Source organism: Vidua macroura, chromosome 1 (genome assembly GCF_024509145.1).
Source record: "Vidua macroura isolate BioBank_ID:100142 chromosome 1, ASM2450914v1, whole genome shotgun sequence".
Taxonomy (NCBI): domain Eukaryota; kingdom Metazoa; phylum Chordata; class Aves; order Passeriformes; family Viduidae; genus Vidua; species Vidua macroura.
Genome location: NC_071571.1, coordinates 88,219,329 through 88,239,386, shown reverse-complemented (window position 1 = coordinate 88,239,386; position 20,058 = coordinate 88,219,329). Strand labels below are relative to the sequence as shown.

The window sequence follows — 20,058 nt, the reverse complement described above, 5'->3', positions numbered from 1 at the left end:
TGTGTGTGTGCAGGAGGGGAGTACCAGGGCACCATCGTCGGCTCTACCTCTTCACCGCTGTCACATCAAGTTCGTTCAGTTTATATTTATTACGTAACATGTGACTAATATTTTAGAGTTTTTCTTATCTGCTGGGCTCCAGATCAGCCTTATTTTATTGCATTTTAATTCATAAAGCTGAAGAGGGCCAGGGAAGAACCATTCTAATTGGTTGCCTAATGGAACTTGGTTTTCATGTGACTTCGGCCGTGTTAACAGAGGGTTACTACCTCCTTCCACTTTTCCTGGGAAAGCAGAAGTGCGTGTCTTCTGCCCCCTCTACCTCCGCCCCCCCTTTATATTGTTAACCATGTGCAAGTTTCTTTAGGTCCCACTTGTTTTTAGTAGATTCTGGAACCTGCCGCTTCGTGAACTTGGAGCGCGAGATACTGAAATAGAAACTGATTTTTGTGCAGCAGCTGCTGATAGAAATAACTTTTATGGGGATGAACAGGAGTGAAACAGCCTCCTCGGTTTATATAAATGATGTTGGCACTACATGAACTGTAAACGAACATAGCCAACAGCTGTGCAAACCAAAACTATGTAACTAACCATGTATTATTATTATATATTCCTGCTCTCAACTTCATTCCTTTGCAAAGACTTTGAAGATCATGCTACCCTGAACACTTGGAACACCACATAACTCGACTTTCTTGTAAATACAAAGAATTACTTATCTTGAAGATATCACTTCACTTTCTAGTGCCAGCTTCATCGTTTTCTGTGACTTGGAATTGTGTCTGTGTCCTCCTGTGATGCTGGCCTTCTTTAAAGTGGTATTGCTAGCACTTTGAATTTGTTTGCTGCATTTTTTCAGGCTTACTTGTGAAACAGGAATGTAAACCTGAGACAATTACTGTCAGTAGGGAAAATTGTGGCAGCATGGTCATCCTCAGAAAAATGATACAAACCTTACCTGGCAACGACACCACACACGAGTTACCCTTGAGATCAAGGTGATAAGGACAGCACAGGGACTATTACTGGATGATGTCTGTCTGCTCAGAATTGTAAGCTGCATGAATGGATATACCTTATCCCTCGTGTACCTTGAGGAATAGGGCAATTCAAAGACACTAATGAAAGTCGTGAAAATGCTTTGAAAACACCATGTGACAGTCTTTTCTTAGCCTAGTGGTGAGGTGGTACTGTTTCACTTTTATACAAAGATTAGTTCCTCCCCACTCATCATCTCAAAGTGAATTTGTTCAAATGAGTTCAGGAATAAGCTGTACAGGGAAAAAAATGGAGATAATTTAGAGTAAATTTCAATACCTAATTGCTGCTTTAGGAAAATAGTATCCTGCTGTCCTTTCATTTTTGCATATATGTTGATAACCCATATGTTAGCTGTAAACTTTAAAAATATTTTTCTTTGTTCTTTCACGAAAGGAGTGTAATCTTTGTCTTTGGTCTGAGAACAAAAAGTAGCTCCGGGAACACTCATCTAAAAATAAAGTACTTCCAAATACTTAAATTCTTTAAATGCAATTTGCATCATGTTTTGTTCAAGAGACAAGAGATTCTTGACATATTTTACATTTTATATTTCTATAGGTTTTGTTTTTTTTTTTTTTTTAGGGCATATGGTGTCAGACTGTCCACATAGCACAAAAGTTTGATTCACAGGACCAAAATGGTATGGTCTTTGGCTCTGCAGTCTTCCCCAGCCTGTGTCTTTAGATATCTTCTCATGGAAATGCAGGGACCATCTCTAGATTCAAGCTGAGCTGGATCAGGAGCTATCACTGCTTATAAAGGAAAGGAATAGCCTACAAATTCAAATAAAATTATTTTTAGTGTGTAAGGTGCATTAAAATATATTTTAATAGTTGTAGTGGTGCTGTTTAAAATGGTACTGTTTTGTAGTTAACCAATCACTTCATTAAGAATTTTGGAATTCTTTTATCTGTATTAATTGTAACCAAAATCTGGCAGTATGTGGTGCTGTCCTTCAGGCCAAGTTATAGTGCATCATTTGCATTCCATTGTTGCGCTTTGATTTTTAAAGTTTGTTTGGAAGGAGGTGGTTTTGGTGTCCTCCATCTCTGAAGAATCAACATGTTCATGTTGATTTTAGTATTGAAATTGTGACACTGGAGTTTATCTGGAGTTCATCTGGATGAATAACTCATGACAGATACAAAAAGTGTTAAAGAAGACAAATGTTGAATACTCCTGTTGTGCTATGTGTCTTGCACCAATACTTAATAGAGGTAGGCTTGGATCATTACATGATATGTTCTTCATCCCAGTCAATTTTTTCTGTCCTCCTCTGAATATTGACATATTCTTTATTATAAAGATGCACTAGACATAAGTGAATATTCAATTATGCAGTGTATCAAATAAGAATATCTCTGGACTGTGTACTTCCTGCTTTCACTGAGCAGCAGCTTAATTTTTGAGGTGTAAATGATTTCCCTTCTGTTTACATTTAGTCTTCTCATAACTGTGTTTGTTCATGCTTTGCCTTGTGAACCTTTCTGTTGGATTTCTAATTCTTTACCTAGTCAAATGCTGCAGCAACCTTTTTCAGGTCTTCATTAAGAATGAAGCACTAGCTTTATATGAAGGCAGTTTTGCTAGTGTTTGCCACTGCTGCTTTTGAATCTTGATACTTTTAATTATCAGCAGCAATGTTCTCATATTGAGCAGAGATCTTCCCTGAGTTCCACAGGGATGCTTGTAATCCTCTTGTTTGTACTAGGCCTACTTAATTTAGAAGGTTGCTGACCATACTAGTAATTATTTAACTTTCAGTGACACTTTTGCATTTATTAACATTGACTTTTTTCTGCCAGTGTATTACCTGTACATCATGGTTGATTAGCTTCCACTTGGTTACATTTTTGGACTTGTGTACTTGGCTAACCTATATAACTATTAAATTTTCTACTTTCTTTTTCAGCTCATTAATTAGTGCCTTTAAATGTTGCTAACTTTATGGATCCTTGAAGCATCCTGCTGTTAACCTTTTGCCATGTTGAAGTTTGATTACATATTCCTAGTTCAAACTTGCTGTTTCTTAGCTAGGAATAAAATACTTAAAGGAAAATATAACTGAAATATTGAAAATATATCTGCAGTGTTGAAATCATGGCTTTTACTCAACTGTTAGCACCAGGTCTATTCCTGACAGAAGTACTCTAAATTTAGCATCCCCAAATAAAATGTTTTAACAGCATGCTTGTCATAAAAGCACTTTGACACCATCTTCCACTAATTCTGGCAAAGCATTTTTTCCCCTTTACAGTCTTTCTAGAGAGCTTCATCCATTATGTGAAATCAGCCCATCGTAAAAATCAATGGAATTGATATACTTTTAGCTAATGTATTAAAGAGCTGGCTAACTGCTCTATTATTCACTTTTTGACTACTTAAATACAGTTTTGCAGTATGAAATACGAAGGTTCTTTAGGGGCATTTACTTTTGGCTAAATTGGAAGCTTGTGACTTTGAGCACTGCATAAATTATCTCATACACGTGCTGTTGTAGGAATTCCCAACTCATGGAGCCATTCTTACCATTGGGTTCACATAAAGGTCTTTTTATAACCCACAAAAGAGAATTAGCTTGAATTCTAAAGCCCTTCACTCTGCATGTTACTGAGTGCTGGTTTGTAGTTCCTTGCAGGAAAAGCGATTTTGATTCCTCCTGTCTTTGACCAATGGAACTGAGCAGTCAGTATGGAAAAGGTGTGTTTAGTTCACAACCTCAGTTGTCACTGAAAGCAAATGTGCTTGGAGACTTGGTTAGTTGAGAAAAGGTACCCTTGGCAAGTTAGTCTTCTTAAACTGGCTTTTGATACCATTTGCCAACCTTGTTTTTGTGATCCAGAGCTTTATTTTCAATTACTAAAAAACTCTGCCACAATGTGTTTTTGTTTTGTTGTTATATTTTTTTTCTTTCTTGTCTCTTTAAGCAGTAAACTGTAGTATGGAAATTCACTATGAATAGACTTCAAAACAGGTTTTTTTCTTTTTATCAAAGTATTTCATTTTGGCATTGGAGTGGTTAGTTTCATTTTTTTTTTAATTAAAAAGTTATCCTTGAGAGTAAGAGCTTTATAAAGGTATCTTTTCATTGGAATCAGTGTTCAATGACCACAGCAACTCTAATTGATAGTTTCAGATCGATTGTCAGACTACCACTTAAGAGAAATATACAGGTAGGAATTTGAGCACTGCTTGTATTGTGTGGCTGTTCTGTGTAATCTGAGGGTCCTCAAGACATTTGTGTTCTACTACTTTGAGGAGGTCCTGCTAGAGAAGACCAATGTAAAGCAGCAGCAGTTTGCTGCTGTGGACATTCAGACTCTGGGACGGGCTTATGTAAAGCTGCTGTGAAATTCATTCCTAGTTAAGGAAGGAAGTGTTTTCATACTTTTTTTTTCTTGTGCCATGCTGGTATCAACTTTTAGAAACTTTACTCTTTTAGAAAACTTATCCAAAAGATAATCCAGTTCAGTGTTTTGCTGTCTAGCTGAAAGAACGTTAGCATCCTTTGGAGGCAGAATGTGTGAACTGCTCTTTTGTTCCTTAATTCTCATCTTGCTTTATAAGACTTTGTCCTGTAAATTGCAAGCCAGTGTAATATTGTAATTTTTTTGGAAAATTTTACTTTGTTTTCACTAGTACTAATATTGGTTAAACTGTGCAAGTGGTAGAATCTCTAGGAATTATATTTTTTTAACAGGATTTCTTACTGTAGATGAACTCTTAGTGTTTTTTGTACAAATATTTCTTTGTAATGGGATGCAGTACTATTTTCATATTGAGTTCCAATATATCTTCCTGTAATAGGGTTCTTGATGTGTAAATGAAGTCATATGACAAAATTTGTCATTCTGGTTACGTGGAACAATTGAGTCAGAATGATATTCAGCATCTAAGTTGCTTGTGAAAACTTGTTACAGGCAAGCGGGAGGGTATGTCATGTTCCTTGACTTTTTATTTTTACAGTGCATTAGAATAGACTCCAGAATTTCAGCTGGGGCTTCCTATCAGCCACAGGAATGATGAAAATAACAGAGCGCATACATATCTCGCAATAAGTAGTTTGACAGGAGGCAGGAATACTGGTCTGATTTTACAGGCACCACATGACAAAGGCCAACAGAACCTGAAGAACTTGAATCCCAATCTGTTTACTTTTCCATAGCCACAGGTCATTGTTATCTGTTCTCTTTTTCATGCATTTTAAACCTGCACTGAGTATGCCAGCAGCACTTTAGTGCAAATTGTGAATGATAACCAGAATTATGCTGACGATTAAAGGGAAAGTGATAATGCCAGGACTCTTCCAGGGGAAGGAAACATATTTTGGGGTTGGGATTTTGAGTTTGCCTTCCTTTTTTAAGGGTTTGTTTGTTTGTTTTGGAGTTTTTTATCTGTTTTTCAGATGTCTGTGAGGAACAAACCAGGGAAAGATGGGAATACTGGTAACAGGTTGGAATCAATTGTCGGTATATATAGGAAGATTTGAAAATTCTTATTACATACCCGAATGGTGAAGCTGACTGAAAAACAGAATGAAAAATTGATCAAATGACCGTGTGCGTCTATAAAGACAAAGAGGTATTTAGTATCAGTCTGAATTACAAGATACGCCGAGTTGGAAAGGACCCACAAAGATCTTCGAGTCCCACTCCTGTCCCTCTACAGGACCATCCCCAAGAATCACACCATGTGCCTGAGAGCATTGTCCAAACACTTCTGGAACCTTGGGCTGGTTGACCAACTCCTCCAGGCTGAACAGACCGAGTGACTTCAGCCGCTTCTTATTCAGCTTCCCTCACGGCCTTCACCATCTTTGTTGTCCTCCTTTGGACATTCTCTAATAGTTCTGTGTCTTTCTTGTATTGTAGTGCCCAAAACTGAACACAGTGTTTGAGGTGAGGCTGCCCAAGAGCAGCACAATCCCCTCCCTTGACCAGATGTCTCCACAGCAGTGTTCAAAAATGAGTTTAACTACCATGGCCAGGGTAAGCAAGGACTAAGACCAAGCAGAAAGCTGCCTCTCACCCCAACCTAAAGTGGGTAACAAGTAGATGTAATTTCATGAGACCAGTTCGTAACTTTGCTAGGTGTTACTTTTTTTAAAAACAGAGTAAACAAACCCCATGTACAATAGGCTTCCAAATCTTCTGATGGCCCAAATGCTTATTAGTTATGGGCAAAAAATTAAGATTGATCAGAGTTGCCTTTTCACTCAGTGACATTCATCAGTTTGATTACCACTGTGAATAATTTAGCATTAAGAACAGCCCAGGCTCTTATGTGCATATCCTGTTCATTATGTTTCTTCGTTAAATACATTCAATTGAGAACATTCACTGATGGAGCACTTTTAAAGTATCTTTAAGGACTCATTTAGGTTAAAATTAAACTAATGGATTTATTTAATTTTCAGTTCATTGCATACTCAGGGTAATTTGGATTGATACACTTTTCAAACACAGAAGCTGAAACCTAATTTTAGGTGCAAAACCCAGCTTTAACTACTGTTTCCAGACAATACTTCTGTTAGGAATTATTTCCATTTTTCCTGATTGGAATACTAATTTGGATGTCCAGTTTGGGAGTTTGCCATAAAGAAATTAAGTATGCTTTTTCACGTAACTTTTTTTTTTTTAGATGACTTTGTGGTTTTAAAGGCTACTGTCTATTGTGTCATGATAATGAATCAAATATCTACTATCTTTATCTTTGAAAAACGGTTGAAGATGGCACACCGGAGCAGTCCCAAAGAGATACTTGAATAACAGCTCTACTTAGAATAGCAAAGAAAACCCCCACCCCTGCTAGCAGTGTGTAGCTTTGTTCACCCCTTTTGCGATATACTCTTGCAATTTTTTCTTCAGGGCTTGCTGATGAGAAGTTTTAGAAAGCTGGGTACTTAAATTAGTAATAATTTAATAAACTTGTTTTCTTTTCAAATTCTGAAGATAGTGTGGATGTATACACATCATACAACAAATATTAAGCTTCCTACGGTGCAGGACAATGGTGCAGTAGAGGTGCTATGCTTTAAATACATTTATTTGAAATACATATTTCAAGAAAAAAGAAAGTCATCCCTTAAGGCCCTCTGTCTGCAAAGAATGGTTACAAAGTTGAAGAACTTTTTCAGGCTGATGTTTCTAAATACTTGATTTTGAGATTTATTTTTGTGAACTGAAAGTCTCAGAAATGGCATGAAAAATATGAAGTTGTTCAATAACTTTAGGGAGTAGGAAAGCACAGTACCTTTTCCATGAGCCCTAATGCAGATCAAAAATACACTCTTTGTACCTTCTTAGAATGTTTGAAAGGCCTTTAAATTCTTATTGGGACTTGTTCCTTGCTCTAGAGCTGTGTGTGCATATGCGGGGTTACAGACAGGAAAGTCCAGTAAGTTAGATATACATTTGCTTCAGACTTTGCTTAAATCTAATTATCTGTCCCCTTAGAAGAACAGCCTGGCAACCTTTTGGAAATGTGGTCTGAGATAGCTGTGAGAAAACAACTCCAAGCTGCTCAGTGGTCCCTTTCCTGCAACTTCTACTGTGGTTTGATTGCGCACTGAAGTGAACAGGGAGAAGAATGTGACATGAAGGATGCTCAGGAATTCTTCATTCTTTGTCAAGTTCCCTGCTAAAACAGAACAGAGTGGGGCATCTGCTGTTATGTTAGATGGCATACTCATCAAAAATGCTTTAGTTGGGTTTTTTTTTGGGTTTTTTTCCGCATCAAATTGGTTTTATGTATGGTATCACAGGTTTTTTGGACATTGGAATAAAATAATTTAAAATTTTATAGATCAACATCATCCTTAAAGACAGCTTAGGCTACACAGACGTCCAGAACTAAATGGCTGATAATCTAGCCTTCAAAACAACTGATGTTATGAGGGCTTAAAATTATTTTTAGTATAGCTTTAGAAAAAAAACAGTGTTCGTTTTAGGTTTTTGTGTGCTCTAAAATTTGTATTTCATGTTTCACTGTGAATAGATTCATTGAATTGCTGGGCGCTGCATTAATATTTTATCAAGTCTGAAGTTGTGTGTTGGCAGTTAAAATACTACTTGTATTTTAAACTTTGTTGTTGTACAAAATGTTAAAGAAGAGAAAAGCATTGGTACCATGACTGTCCAGTGACACTAACGGACTCCTGCAGAAAAATTAAGCAATCCATCAACTCTTGCAAAAGTGCAGTTGGAAGATACTTAAATGTGGTACATCAGAGCATCTGAAGAAAATCTTAACTTGGATATTTGAAAGATGTGGTACAGCTTTTTTTTTTTTTGCCTTTTTTTTTTTTTTTTTTTTTTTTTTTTTTGCTATTACAAATTCAAATGCTATTTCACAATATTATTTGCATTATTCTGCTATGGTGTCATGTCATCAAATGGAAAAGAGTGTTTAGAAACCATGAAGAATTCGAGGAGTCTGGTGAGCAACCAGAGCTGGTTAAAGCATTTTAAAGCAATTAATACATTATGTATGCAGATTCAGCACAAAACTTTTTTTTCTCTAGCAAACTATACTTGCCAGATTCTATATCTAATTTTGTGCTGCAGTTCTAAATCATAAAATCTTTATACCTGCAGTAGTTAATAAAAAAAAATTACGGAAACCAATGCCCACGGGAAACAAAGTAATCTTGTGTATTGAATTTGTTAAATCTTAAAAAAAAGAAACCCTATAAAAACCATTAAACCAACCCCCTTGTTACTAGACATTATTTATTTTCTTTCCTTTCCTCCTCATGTTTCTTTCTTTTAGTTGCTTTTGGATCTTGCAGAGCTGTCAAATCACATCTTTTATTCTGTCTTTCCATGTCCAGGAAAACTAATCACTCTTCTGCAAGCAGTTAATGCTTGAAATCTGCTGTGTGCAAGAAACCAATTGACCCAATCTCAGCTGGGATCTGCTTCATGAAAGTACAACAATATGTAATTTTCTTGCTTTGGATCATATCAAAGCTTTCTTATGCAGTTTTAGACTATTATGAGTATTCATTCTTTCCCCCCCTAATTGTGCTTTCCCAAACACAGTAGGAGCTTCTAAGAGCTTGAAACAATAGTTTCTCTATATTTTGCGAGTATTATGTATATTTGAGAGGCATCTAAGAGCTCCTTTTTTAACCACACTTTCCTCTGTATGGAAAACTTCATAAAGCATCTTGCCTTCTGCCAGGAAAACAATGCATTTTATTTGTTTTTTTTTAATAGCATATCTCATGTTATTTGCAGTAGAATTGTGGTCACTAGTTTGCAGTGATCTGCTAGTTTGGATCACGAGCCTTTTTAATCAAAGAATCCACAATGGAATGATTTTCTAGGTGAACAAATTTCCTTTATGACCACTTGTGTGTAGAAGAGTTAATACCACGCACATCAGGCACTTATTTCCAAATCAAATGTTTGACCTTGCAGTCTTCATAGCTGAATTTTCTACTCTGCGGCTGTAAAATATTTGAAACCAACTTTCTTACAACCAAACCATCTTTTACTGCAGAGGCAAATGAAATTATGATTCACTACCACTTCCATCAGCAGAGATGAACTGTGTGATATATTTCTATGGAGCAAACTTAAGAGGAATTTCTCGTTATTCTAAAAGACTGTTTGCTTCTTTATCTGTCACTTGTAAAATGCTGGCTAATTGTTAGTTTAAAACAGCTTATATCAGTTATTGTTGTAGCACACCACCTTAGGTTTCCATGATTTGTGATTTCTCTATTTCTTTCGTTTGTCTGGGTATGTGATGAGTGGTTGTGTGAATCATTAATTTTATTCAGAAGAATGTGGTAATGATTCAAGAACGAGAGTGGAGAAACGTATCCAAAGGAAGTCAAAATGATAGAGTAATATGGGGGTTTTGATACATGGTTTCACATTTCTTAGAGATCTGGCTGTCTGAAAGTGAAGCTCAGTGTTTTCCAGAAAATCATCACTTGTAGTGTAACTCAAGTATTTAAATTAAAAAAAAAAAAAAAGGAAATTACCTCAAAGTCAGCTAACTGAAAATGTTCATTTTACTGTACTGGTGCTTGGAGAGTATCCAGAAAAGATGTAAGATCTTTTTTTTTTTCCTTCACATGTGAGTTATTAGCATAATTTAATTTACTAAAGATATTTCAATGTAGTTTGAATAGTTAATGACTTTCTTCATGTTTTAACAATTTATTAAACTGTTACATAAAAGGTAAAACTAGGATATGTCAGGGTAGAGAGACAAGGCTTTAAGAGCAAAAGGAAGACTGGTGTATTTGAAGTAGATTGAAGTCTAGTTATGGTCAGGCTTATTGAAGAGGAAATCATCACAATGGCCCAACTGGCAAACGCTATGTTTAAAATTTCCATTTCCAAGTCTTAGGCTTTGAGGAAAGGAGTTTAGCTCTTTTGGTGGTGGCTGGAACTGGAGAAGTTTAGCCAGTCTTAAGCATACTTGTTGAAGAATTATCTTCCTTTTCCAGAAGGGATTTGTTTCAGATGGACGGGTAAAAAGCCAAAAAAATTTGTAAAAGCTTGAATGTTTATGGAGGAACATAAATGAAAAGCCTCCAAGCTTATGAAGTCAACTGTGTGTAGACTAGGGAAATTTTAAAACACTTCTGTGTTAAAACTCTGTATATGGCTGAAAATCTATCCACGGTAAATGAAGGTTTATGGCGGAAATACTGTTTTCTGTTCAGCTTCAAAAAGAAAACTTAAGATGTATAATTTTTTTTTTTTCTTTAAATTGCTCTTTCAAGAGAGAGGAAAGTTAAGGATGAAACTTTAATACACAAAAAGTGAATACACAAAACTTGAAAACTTTTGGTTTTGCTGCAATATGTATGGATCAAATGTCCAGACTTAAGTGATGGGAGGGGCATTTCCCTGGGTGTACCACCACTGGCTGGGATTCTGTTCCCTGCTCACAGTGTGTCTGCCTGTTTTCTGATCATATGTCAAGTATGGTGACATTGACATGTGGTAGTCCTTTTTGTAAAAGCTAATAGTGTTTTTACTTGAAGATTGCCCCAGTCAGGCAAGAAAAATAATTTTGGCTGGAGAGGAAGACTTGCCTCTTCAAGCTAGTTTGATCTCCTGCTCTCTTCACCCTCAGCCCTCCCTCATTCTTACCCTCTGGCCCCACTACCCTCCTGCTCCAATTTGTAGATGGCTTTTAGTAATACCTGATGGGCAAAATTCCACAAAATATTAAATTGACACAATTTTGGAGGAAATTGAAAAAAGGCAACTCAACAGTTACTTGTTGTTTTCCAGCCTGCCAGTTCAGCAGTGAGTCTTGCTTTTGACTGGCCAGATGGGATACCTGAACCTTGGAACAAACCCTAGCATCTGATACCCATTGACAATTTGGTAATTAAGAGGCAAAGGGAAGATGTCTTGGTATTGTGAGGGGAATGGACATTTTGCAGGTGGAGGAATAAAGGAGAGCTTGTAAGGGGCAGCAGCAGCTAGGTGCTGAGGTTATTGTTTTTTGTGGGAGAAAAAACCCAAAAGTTCTGCTTTCTACAAGGCAGGATAAATTGTTTTAACAAGATCTGTTTGCAGATTGACCATAATTTATTTCTAAGCGTCAACATTCTGTCAGTCTTTTTTTTTTTTTTTTTTTTTTTTCAGTGTGCTGTGACTGGTACCGCAGCTGGTCCTTTTAAATTATAAAAAAAGTATCCAGCTGCTGCTACAGGGCAGTTTATTAGAAGAGCATAGTGGTAAAAGTTAAACTGCTCTACTTATATTAATGAATGGTTGATCATATTTCTTCTCCCTGAAACAAAATTTCCACAGTTTGCTTAGGAACTGTTTGGTCTGAATTTATGGAAAGAGTTATTTTTGTATCTTTTATTCTTAATGGGAATAGTTGAAAGCTGCTTGTAGAATAGACAATTAGCTGATAAAGTGATTATTTGGAAGTATGACATCTCCTGTTCCTCTGTTAGAAAACCAAAGAGGAGCACAGGAGAGCAGACTATAGATTAGATGAGAAGATTAATGTATTGTTCATACATATAAAGTATGTAAGCTGATGTAATTAAGGAGAGTGATAACCTAGGTTATTTGCTTTCTGAATTGCATAAGGAAAAAGAAGGAAAGAATCTTACTTTACTGTCTTTGTGCTAATATTTCCTGCACTAAAATTAAACTGGGTACCTTGCTCTTATTGGGAAATTTGAGATTTCTTTCTTAACTGTGACAGCTACTTGCACAGAAGAGTGGTATGAGAGCATTAATAAGACAACTTTCTGAAGTTCAAAAATTTAATACAGGAATTTTCAAATTCAGTTGTTGGATGTTTAGTTATGACCTTGTTTCTTTGGTGGACATGTTTTCTACACTGTAGTGTCATAGCAACTATTAAGAAAGACTTCTTATATTGCAAATAATATGGACAATATTCTTGACTTTTCTGAATGAATGCTAGTAGCTGATATGATTTTAAAGACTTGACTCTTACTAAAGTGAAATTTTAGTGTAAGAATGGACATATTTTTAACATTGCTGTCGCCTATACTTTCATTGCAGTTTTTACATGAATTATCCACTTTTTGTACATGTAATATATAATAACAACTTCCTTGGCACAAACCAGTGTTGTTGTGAAAGGAGTTGGTTACTTCAAGCCTTGAAATTACTAAATCCTAAGAAAAAGTATAGGTTGTCTTAAGGTGCATTGTAACTATTTTTTGATCTCTTGGTAATAGTATCTGAATTATATGTTTATCTTGGTCTTTCTAACAGGGATTACTCTGCATGTTAGCAAAAAAATTCCAAATTGCATGTAATATAAAACATCATATTTGCTACACTCAAATTTCCTGCCATTCTGGTGATGTTCATGGGTCACTGTCATACTTTTCAAAGCATTATAAGTAAATCACTGGGTCACAATATTGAAAAACTGTACTGGAATTATTTCAGTAAGTATGTACCTTGTAAAGGCCTCTGCTTAAAAAGAAAAAAAAAAAAAAACAACTAAAAAAATCTGATAATGAGACATTGCTTTGTGGAGAACTATCACAGAAGTAGATTGTCTCAAAGAGCAAATATTTGAGATTGAGGAGAATTGGGATTGGACAGCATGAGTGATGCTACCAAGCATCTTTTAGCAGATAAAAGTAGTTTGCATTGTGTCAGAATTAGAGGCTTTGGCAGGTGTTCATCAGAAGCTCAAAATAATGGCAGATAGGTACTGGGCAAGATAAAACCTGTAGGAAAAGGGAACAGAAAAGGTGGCAAGAGAGATTAAAATATGTTGCTCTAAAAGATAACAAAATATTTCAATGGTTAAATAATATTTCACTATTTCTTCTGTGAAATAGTAACGTTACAGAGGTATAGCAAGGTAATTACTAAAAGAGATGGCAAATCCAGAACTGTGAGGGGAATGTGAAAGTGTTGACTGGGGACAATTTACCTATTGACAGGTAAAAGTTCTGACTAGCATGGTTTGCCTGTCCAGCCAATTTCACATAGGAAAAAATCAGTTTGACCTTCTTCTTTCCTGCCCTGCTGGACTCTGACAAGGGCAAAATTTACTCATGACATAGGATTTAGTTTCCAGGAAAATACCTGTGGGATCTTTGCAAGATCTGGGATGGGTTTATATGTCCCAGTAAAATATAGAATAGTCACATTCTCTGCTTTCATTTACAGCATGGAGCACACCAATATAGTCCTGGGGTGTGTTGGAATAATTATTGGGGAGGTGGGAAAGACAGTATATGTATTTGGATAAGACATGATATCTCTTGAGCAAAAAAGTTACATGGTATTCCAAACCGTGGACCATATATAAGAAGTTAGATGTACATGTTCTTTAAATACTTGTAATTTTCTTTAGCATTCATGTACTGAAGATAACATTGAACTACAAGTCTTTTACAAACTTTTTTGCCATATCCATTCTTGATGAATTAGCAGAATGTCATTATGGTTTGGAAATTCAAATTTAATTTTCCATTCTGTATGTAATTTTCCCATTAATATGGAAGATTGATAAGGCTTTTGCTCAAAGGATCGTATTTAAGTCATCATATTTTTATTTAGAGTTTATTTAGAACTTGCTTTCTGGAAGTGTGCAATACTTTTTGCTATGAATCTAAGAGCAATGCTGACAAATCACTGGTTTGAGCATTCTTGGTCTGTAGAACACTTCAGCTTGCAAAGCAAATACCCATTCTCAGCATTTACTGTTCTTTTGAAGCTGATGAAGCCCTTGAACTACTACTTATAAGTTGATTTTTAATTTTATATCCAAGTATTTTGAAGCTAAATGTTCGTCTATCATCATGGAAACCCAGCTCAGTTATTTTGAGAAATGGATCTGCTGTTTTGGTGGGAGCCTCACAGGGAGGAATTTGCAAGCCTGAGGTTTTCAGTTGCAGAGAAAGGTTTTAGAAATGCTGTTTTAGCTGGCACTGCTTTCTCTAGTTTAGTTACTAGTGATGAGTTGAATCTGAGTCTTTAAATAGCACAGTAGATTTCCTAACCTATACAAAAATGTTAGTTGATACTTTCCACCTGAGCCAATGTTGAGGAGTCATTTGCAAAGCATATAACTTTGTCAAACAGTTGAGCTGAGAGCTGAATGAGTTGGGAGGCTTTGCTTTGGTCTGTCATGAGGTTGGCAGAAGTATTGAGAGCTCCCTGCTTGCTTTGCTGCATGACAAGCTAAACATTTTGGGATAAGTGGTTTAAGACAGTATAGTGCTTCCAAAATTTTTTCCCATGTGTCCAAAGGAATTCAGTGTTGACTGAACAAAAGTAGTACGATAATTTTTTTATTGCTTTTCATTTAACTGTATTTCTAAAAGGTACCTTCTTTCATTTTGATGCATGCTGACATGTCCTATAGCATAGCAGACCCACTCATAAAATAAAAAGTTCTGATTTTATTCTTCTGTAAGTCATAGTTCTCAATATCCTGACTCTCCTTCAGCATAGTGGAAGCCTAGCCTGCTTGTTGCACTATTTTATCTTAAGTAATTTTGGTTTTAGGGGCTGATTAGAAACTTCAACATTCTGCTTGTTTTCATATTGCTACCTAGATTTTGATGTACACTAGGCTGAGCCTCTATATAGAAGATGTCTGTTTCATCTCTTTCTGGAATATTCAAGCAAGAGTTATTCCTCAACCCTGAATCAGTCAGGTATTAAGGGAAGCAACTCATGTCTTTCCAGTTATTGAAAATGCTAAATGGTCAAATTCACATCTGAATAACTGGTGGAGATTTCCAGTAATGAAAGTTTCTCATTCCCTGAAGCATTCTGCCAAATATCAGATTAATAATCCTTTCCTCATGATGCTATTATGTAATTAACAATGTTTGTGGCCCAGCTGCTAAGGAGCTAGTAAAATTGAGGTGGAAAACTGATAAAGAGTAACTGAAAAACACTACAGAATTGGACAAAATAGAAGATATAATTACTAAATAATAGGCACATTGAGATTTAGTGTAAGAACAGTGGCAACTCTCAAAATTCAAAACTTACGTTGTTAGCTTCATGTGTTTGCTCATTCTGCTGAATAAAGTCTTTTCCTGGAAATTCTTTCCCTTCCTTAGGCAAGTATTGTGAAATAGATTGCAAAAATTTCTCGATTGCAGTTTATTTCTGTGCTGAATTAGCTCTGAATCTGTGACTGTAATGTTGTCAGAATGTGGGGATAGAGCAAGTGCTTAGGGACCAGGGGTGTTTTATGCAGTCCTTGAGCTGCAGTGCTGATTTTCAGCATTCTTGACTTTTTTTTTTTTTTCCACTTATTTCAAGCATGATGTATATGTAAACTGCATACCTTGCTTCCTGCATGCTGAAGTATCTTTTGGGTTTGTGCTTATAAAAAGAAAGATGCTGCAAGCAGCTGACTGACTCAGCAATTAGTAAATCAAATGAAATGGGATATTTCTAGGAAGAAACCTGAAGGTTTGCAGCATGATTTGGGAAACTGTGGGCTGGATTGCTGCATTGCCAAAGGGTGCATTAAAACAGCAGTGCTTTTTTTAGAAAAGCTAATTCATTGGGTTATTGTCGCAGTTTCCTCATCCTTGTTTTGACAGTGTTAATGGCTCTCAGAATTCTGTTTCAACTACCTGAAAGTAGTTACTGACTACAAAAAAGGGGCAAGAAAAAAATCGGGGTCTGTATTACTAACTGAATCCATTGTTTTGGGAACTTGATAGCGTAATGTTTCCTGTGTTCCTCCATGGTAAACAAAACTTCCTGAATTAGGGACCTTTATCTCACCTGAAGCCAGAAAATGTTTGCCTTCTTTATTTTCCTTAGAAGAATGGAATATTTTGTTGCTGCTGTTGTTTAAAGTGATCTTGCTACTCTTGCAAGTGAGAAATGATAGTCATTTGTCAGCTCAGCCAAATTTCAAATACTGTTGCAAGCAGCAGAGCTTTGCCTGGAGGCAGATGCATATATCCGAAACTAGAATTTCTGTGGGAGGGTTAGTATTTGTGCATGAAGACATATGCTCAGCCAAGCAGTTTGTTGGTTTGGGTATGTTTTCTCCTGTTGACACTGACAGACAGTCTTACTGAAAAGCTTTAAATCTGGCAGAAGGCAGAAAACCATTCCCTCTTCACTATTTATTTCCCTCACCACAAAATTTTGTTTTCAAATAGAACATTAATATTTTCAAAGGACTGAGTCCCTAGGCCAGACTTTTTTTTTTTTTTTTTTTTTCTTTTTTTTCCCTAGAGGAGGTTGTCTCTATTACTTCTGTGCCCTAGGGTAACTTTTTCTAAAGGTTTACTTCTGTGTGCTGTAAACTTATCAGTTCTCTGAGTTAAAGTCCTCTTAATAAGCAATGTGTTATTTTGTACTTTGGAGTTATGATATGCTTGTTCACCTCTTAAACAGCTGTCTCTAAGATTTCAGTTACTTACTGGGGGCTAATACTGTAATATGTGATGATATAAGACTTAGTAAAAGCTTGTGGACAAGAATACAATTTTTTCATTTTCCTCTTTGATTAACAAGTGCTAATTACATAGTGCAAGAAAATACTTCCTGTTAGATTTGTGAGGGGTTTTTTATAGTTTCATTTGGTTCCTAAGTTGGTAAATATATAAACAGCCTTTTTTAGCTTTGTATACAGCCACAAATGTTTTAATTTAGAACTCCAATATTTATATTTCTTTTGCAATGAAGTTATAGAGCTGAATAGACAGTGGTCTGTCTCATGCCAGAGTGCTGCAAGAAATGATTTCTCAGTGTCCAAAGAGACATAATTAGATGTGTGGAGCAGTGGTTTTACTTTGGGGATTTTCTACCACTTAGCACTTTGTTTATTATCTTTGTGAGAAAATATTAATATCATTGATGCCCTTTGTAAATGTTGAGAAGCATTGTGTAAATGTGACATTTGCTTTTGCAAATTTACTGGTTGATTTATTTCAAGTACTGCCTCTTGTGAATGGCAAATCTTAGGATCTTGCTTAGTTACCTACCCCTCCCACTTTTCTCACTCTAAGTAATGTGCTATCATTCCTGCTATAGTACTCTGTGTGTGTGAACTCAAAAAAATCTAAGCCTTTGATTAGAAGTAGAGCAATTCAGTTCTCTTTCTCTACATACAATATAGAGTTGCTGTAACTTTATTATCCTGCAGTTGTTAACACTTGAAAACTGATTTCTTGGCCCATGGAAGGCAGAGGTTGTGGTCTTTTAAGCACCATTAAGACTGTATATTTGAATGTCTGTCACTTTGGATCCCTCTGATCATCTCTGAGGTAATGGGAAATATTTGTAGTTATTTCACTCTGTAGTTCCATTAGTAATTATCAGTGGAAATTAATAAAATTACTCATATACATTTTTTTTCCCCCTAAACCCCGTTCTCCCGTGCGATCCACACCTGTAAGCTTTACTACTGTCTGGGTGTTTGCATCAGATCAGAGAAAGAGAGGTAACAGATTATTCATTTGAATATTAAACCTAGAATAAAGCAGGCAGCTCTCCTGGAGCCCTCTGCGTGCTGTTGAAAAAAAACATTGATCATAGGGCATGCAATTTTACAGGATGTAAAATTTATGAGGGCAGCTGTCATTGATTTTAATGTAGTTATGTATTTAGCTATTTTGCATTCATTATTAAATAGGATGTTTTAACTCAGTAGGTCTAGAAACATTTAGTCTTTTCTCATGCGTTGGGGAAGACTAGAAAATGTTAAAGCCCCATGTTTCTCAGCTGAAGGGGCCCTCGTTAATATTATGTAAACCTTTTCTAGCAAAGAGCAGTATTCTGAAAATGGAAACTGAGCTACGTTTATAAGAACTAAGTGAAGAAATTCACATTGTGTACATGGCTGTGCACATACATACATGGCTGGGGTTACTGCTGGTTTGTCCCCTGGAGGGGCTGGTGATCCTGCCTGGTCTGAGGCTGCTGCCATACTCGTGTTTTTTGAGGAAGATGACTTGATCAGTTAGAGTGAGTGATAACCATCTGATGTCTCCTGAGCTTGTGACTTGTGGTGAAGAGTTTCATGTGAGGTCCAAAGTCAGTGCTCTTTACACAGGAAATGTGTTGGCTGCAGTGTCAGGGATGTGCATCTGCTGCTGGTCCCACCTGAGCTCTTCCCAGCAAGGGGTGAGGGGTCTAGACTGCAGTTGAAATTGTATAGGAAAGTGGAATTTCTGGAGCAAAGTACAGCTCAGTCTTTATGTTTTCATAGCCTATTGCAATGGAAACATTACTGGGAAACTACGCTACCCACTCTTTATAAACAAACAATGCAAACAAAAATATTTTGTTGACACAAACATTAATTTTTCTTGGCTTCTGTATTCCTTCATAGTGAATGTTTTGTCAGTTGAAGGAGCTGAGAGGTGTCTAATGCATTTTTCACTGTGGCTCACATCCTCCATACACACCAGTGCTGGTTGCTTTGCATACTTGTGAAACAATGAGGGTAGTGTTTCCTGGTGGCTGAAGAGAAGGTGCAGAGGGTGTCTGCCAGCTCACAGCAGTCAACACACAACTCTTTGTTGATAGTCCCACTGGAGGCAAACATGTCTGCATTGATGTTCTGTGCTCCTACTTAGAGCTGATGTAAGTTAATGCTATCAAAATAAACTGGCTTTGCTGATTGCCTTACTAATGTTTTTGAATCATGATAATTAAGAAAGATTTCTATCATTTTTACAAACCTGCAGCGCTTCTCATGATTTTTGAATAATTTGGGATTTTGTCTTTCTGGAGAGCAATTGTGAGGTTATGAAAGATAGCTTTTTTTTCTCTTTTTTTTTTTTTTTTTTTTTTTTTTGGGGGGGGGGGTGAGTTGAACAATTCTGTGTAGGTGGTTTAAATTATGAAAAAGCTATTTTTTACAGTCCAAAGGGATTTAGTAACGATGCTGAATATGACAGTAGACACTTCACTGGTGAGAGCAGTAGACTGTCAGAGTAGTGCTCTCAAGCAACATGAAAATGGACTTTTCAGTAGTCTTGATTTGGGGGTACAAGTTGGGGGTGCATTTTACAGTTGACTTCTAAAAATCATACTTACTTCAAAATACCTCTGTGGGTCCAATCACTCTTGGTGCCTTTCGTACACTGCTTGTGTCGGCTTGTGCTGCTTTGAGTCCCTGTCCCCAGGGGCAGCAGGAGGCCTGTGAGAAGGTGCTACTGCATTGTTTGCATGGCTGTGTGTGCCAGAATCATTGCTTGGCTGATGAACAACCTGTTAGTGAAGGCCAAGAAAAGCAATGACATGCACTTTAGATGTCAGTCTGATCAAAGCAACTGTTACCTTGACAGTTTTTTCCTAAGTTTTGGTGAGATAATACGATAGCAGTGTGTACTTAACAGCTGTTAAACATAATACCTGTCTTTATAGTTTTGCTGCTTCTATTATAAATTATGCCTATGAATCTTTTTGTTTTTTTTTTGAGACAAAGTGCATGCAGGGGAAAAAAAAATCTTTGGATTGTCTCCCTTAAGAAAGATTTACTCAAATGATTTTTTCCCCCCCTTGCTGTCTTTCTGTATAAGATAAAGCCATG

The 20,058-nt window shown here is 36.5% G+C and overlaps 1 protein-coding gene across 1 annotated transcript in view; it reads left to right on the top strand.

The window, feature by feature from the left end:
* The window catches only part of LOC128806758 (translation initiation factor IF-2-like), a 42,901-nt gene that overhangs the window by 1,623 nt on the left and 21,220 nt on the right, over positions 1 to 20,058 (top strand). The gene's annotated exons all lie outside the window — the stretch shown is intronic.